Source organism: Mustela lutreola, chromosome 5 (genome assembly GCF_030435805.1).
Source record: "Mustela lutreola isolate mMusLut2 chromosome 5, mMusLut2.pri, whole genome shotgun sequence".
Classification (NCBI taxonomy): Eukaryota; Metazoa; Chordata; class Mammalia; order Carnivora; family Mustelidae; genus Mustela; species Mustela lutreola.
In genome coordinates this window covers 4,500,008-4,503,740 of record NC_081294.1, presented here as the reverse complement: position 1 = coordinate 4,503,740, position 3,733 = coordinate 4,500,008, and the positions used below count along the sequence as shown (strand labels likewise).

The window sequence follows — 3,733 nt, the reverse complement described above, 5'->3', positions numbered from 1 at the left end:
GGTGGGTGCTTGGTCCCCTTCTCTCTTCTTGTTTTTCAGAGTCCGAGTCACCTAAGAGGATGGGGTCCATTCGGAGAGACAAAATAGCCTTCCTTTGTGGTGGTTTGATGCCCAGGGCACTGAGCTCTTTATAACCAAATCCTTACTCAACAGTTCAATAAGCGCCCCTTGCTCTGTGTGTCTGAGCTTTATGAGAGCTGTCGCCTGGTGTCAGTTGTCTCTCCTGCACCACAGATCGCTGAAACTTATGCTAGCATCCCGCGGGGAGTCCGAAGCATTTTCTACCGTATAGCCTTTTCATTACTGACTTGAAGGCTAAACTGCAGTACTAACTGCCTACTAACTGCCTACTACTACTACTACCTGCCCCTGCAGGTAACAGGTGGTCTCCTGCTCTGTGCATCGTGACTCCCCTTCGTAGGGTAAGAAATTTTGTGGCAGCAACCTGTTCCTTATTCCTTAACTTGTAGCTGAGAAAGAAAAATGGTCATTCTCGCTACTGATTCACTGGGTACTGATGAGATTTCGTAAAAGAAAAGCAGGTTCAGATCCGCAGGTGCTCAGTAGTACCACCCCATAACCACACTGGATACAGAAATATGTGGATGAAACTCACGTCATTCCCTGATAATGTCTGAGTGCCTCTTCTCAACCCTGCCCTCATGGTCACCTCCCCCACAGGGCTCCACCCCTCAGCCCTGCACAGGGACCTCCCCTGCACCCGGCGCCTGGTGGATGTGGCAGCTCGAGCTCTCCCTGCGGGGAGGCCCACGGTCACCAGGTCAGGATCGTGCCCTATGTGTCGGCAGCAGGACGTCTGTCCACATGCATGGTTTCTCTGAGCTCCCCGTTCATGATATTTATATTTTAAAATTGTTTTTTGTACATTGATCAACTTCTGTTGGCAGGATGGGCTTCTTCCGTGAATTGGGTGGTTACTGGGGAAGGATGAGAATCAGGAACTGAATGTCTCACTTTCCCCAAACAGACAAGCGATGCGTCAGCAGAGTGTGTATCTCTGCCTCGTGCTTGTTATCTTTTCCTAAATGACAAAGTGACCCAAAACAGCAGTGACCGTTCATCTCTCCCCTGCTTTCTCTGGTCAGCTATTCAGGAATAGTCCAGGGAATTTCTGCCTTGGGGTCCCTTATGGGATGACAGTCAGACGGTTTCTGTGGTGGGGTTATCTCCAAGGCTTCTTTGCTTCTGTGTGTGCTGCCTGTGCTGAGGACACCCCAACAGCTGGGGTCACAGCTGAGGACACAGCTGGCACCTGTGGTCTCTGCACATGGTCTTTCTAGCACGGCCTAGCTTCTTCCCTGCGTGTGGGTTTAAGGCTCCAGAACACCCATCATGAAGGGGAGAGAGTGACAGAAGGAGAGAGGGAGAGGGAGCCCAGTGCAACCCTTACCACCTATCATGACCCGGCCCTGGAAGTCACCTGTGCCTGCCCCTGCACAGTTTATTTTCTGACGCACTTGGGAAAAGACACCCAGGCACAGAGAGGAAGGAGACTGGACTCCAACTCTCGATGAAACAGGTGGTTCTAAAAGAGGTTGCAGAATGGGAAATGTTGCTGTGGTCATTTTTGGAAAATATAATCTGCTTACCTTGAGGTCTTTTCTCTTTTTTATTGACAAAGGTAAATTCTCTTTAAAAAGACATTGCTCTCTGCTCTTTGTCAAAACAGCATATGTCCTGGTCATCTGTCCATGCCGGACCACCAGCCTCATGGAAAGTCACTCTGCTGTTGCAGCGACTTCAGGTAGCTCCCCGAGTCAGCATCAGCCTCTCTATCTCTGAAATGAAGGCAAAAAGGCTGGTCCTGGCAGCTGGCAGGAAAGCCGGGGGGCACCCAGGAGAGAGCACCAGCACCTGCTGTTAACACATCTTCGAGTCACAACATACTTCGTAGCGGACTGTACTTGAGAACAGTCTGGGTTGATCCACATGCTCTGCAGGTGTCCATGAAAAATGGCTTCCTCTTGCTCTCTGGGTATCTGTGGAATGAAAAATAAGCAATCCTGGCAAGAATAAAGTTGGTCCTATGACCTGTGTCCCTGAGTGTTTCACAGGATGGGCACCTGCTGTCACCTGTCTGCACAGCTCAACCAAGGGCCCATGATGGACAGAGCATGGACTCCAGAGGCCACTGGGAAATCAACTGCTTGGAGCTAGAGAGTTGGAACAACCATGGGAAGGCGACTTTACCTGGTCTAGTAATGATGAGCCCTTTGTAGACCATACTTTCAGCCCACATGTGGTTCCAGAAGTCTCCAAGACTCTCTGTGTTGATCTGTGTTGGGCTGGAGCCCTGGGACTTTGCTGGGGTGGGAGTGCGACAGAGAGGTGGTTGAGAGGGGCCTGGCAGCTGCAGTGAGGACGCAGAATGGGGCTGTCAGTGGGGAGGGGGCCGGGATACCAGAGGAAGAAGGGGAGCAAGAAGCGATGCAGGAAGTCCTCTGCGACCAGGGAGGGGACAGGCAGCACTTCTGCTGGCTGCCCACACATGGCTGGTGGGTACCACCTGGTGACTCCCTTCTAGAAAGCTAGGTCCATGGGATGTGCCGGCTCATTTTCAACCAATCCCACAGGGGAAACATTGAGATGGCCTGGGCCACCAACCATCCCAGAGTTAAGGGACAGCTTCTGATTTTGATGGGAGACTTAAGAGTGTGGTGGGATAGGGATTCCAGTTTCTGGCTTCGAGGGGCATCATGCTGCCTAGTGGAGACCCTTGGGTGAGAGGCTACCTCCCAGGAGGAGTCCTACAGGGCCTGCCTGGAAAGGCTAGCTCCAACAGCGCCCTTCCTCCATGCAGGAGGGGTGCGTGCCTTCGGCTGCTGGCACAGGGGCTTGTCCTTGCTGGGTCTCCTTTCCACCTTGTAGGAAACTTTCATTTCCAAGCTGGGGTTTGGGAGGTTTGATCAGCTCTCCAGGTGAGAGAGAACCTCTTCCTTTGGCTTGAGCTATTGAATTCTGCCCTTTCTACACCACAGGTCTCCCCATCCCGGAGCAATTCCTAAATTGTAAGTAGAGGCAGAGCTAGCCCAGCGTTCTGCTGGGGGAGCCAAGTGTGCAGCCTTCTCATAAGGAGAAGATCCAACACATCAGTTTTCAGGGACGGAATCTACTCAGAGTTTTCTGATCTTGGGCTGATCTCCTAGCCTACATTTTGAAATGAAGGGAAACATAGGTGTGGTAGTCTGATGACATCCCACTGTGACATCAGGGCTGGCCCCCCTTGTCTGGGCCGTGTGCTTTTGTGTGGGCCATGACACCAGTGGGATTGGGGTGCTGCAGTTGGCCTGATTCTAGATTTCATCTCCAAGCTGGAAACTGAGAGGAACAAACACTCAATATTTGTTTCTGTCATATTTGTAAAAAGCAAAAAAAAAAAAAAAAAAAGAAAAAAAGAAAAGAAAAGAAAACTCCCGCACCGTGCTCGCACAAGCACATGCATCGTCTTACTATATTCTACTTGTTTATGGAGTAATTGCTGAAGGACACATGGTACTTCTTGGTTCCAGTGAATTTCCCATATGATTACTGCTGCCACACTTCGTCATGTGCTTTAGCTTTTCATTTTTATTTTGTTAGGATCGAGAACTCAGTGAGGAGAGAACAGTAAACCGGAGGCTCAGGGTCTGATCGTTTCTTCCCCATCCTCTCAGAGAGGTGGGAAGGTGTGAAGACCAAACCAAGGGAACTTCCTGGGGAGCAGCATGTGGAC

General features: G+C 50.8%; 1 long non-coding RNA gene across 1 annotated transcript; it reads left to right on the top strand.

The window, feature by feature from the left end:
• The first annotated feature begins 597 nt into the window (after positions 1-597).
• Positions 598-2,051, top strand: LOC131831295 (uncharacterized). The gene is made up of 2 exons (XR_009353583.1): positions 598-781; positions 1,691-2,051. It is a non-coding gene; the product is annotated as an uncharacterized LOC131831295 (long non-coding RNA).
• The last annotated feature ends 1,682 nt before the right edge of the window (positions 2,052-3,733 follow it).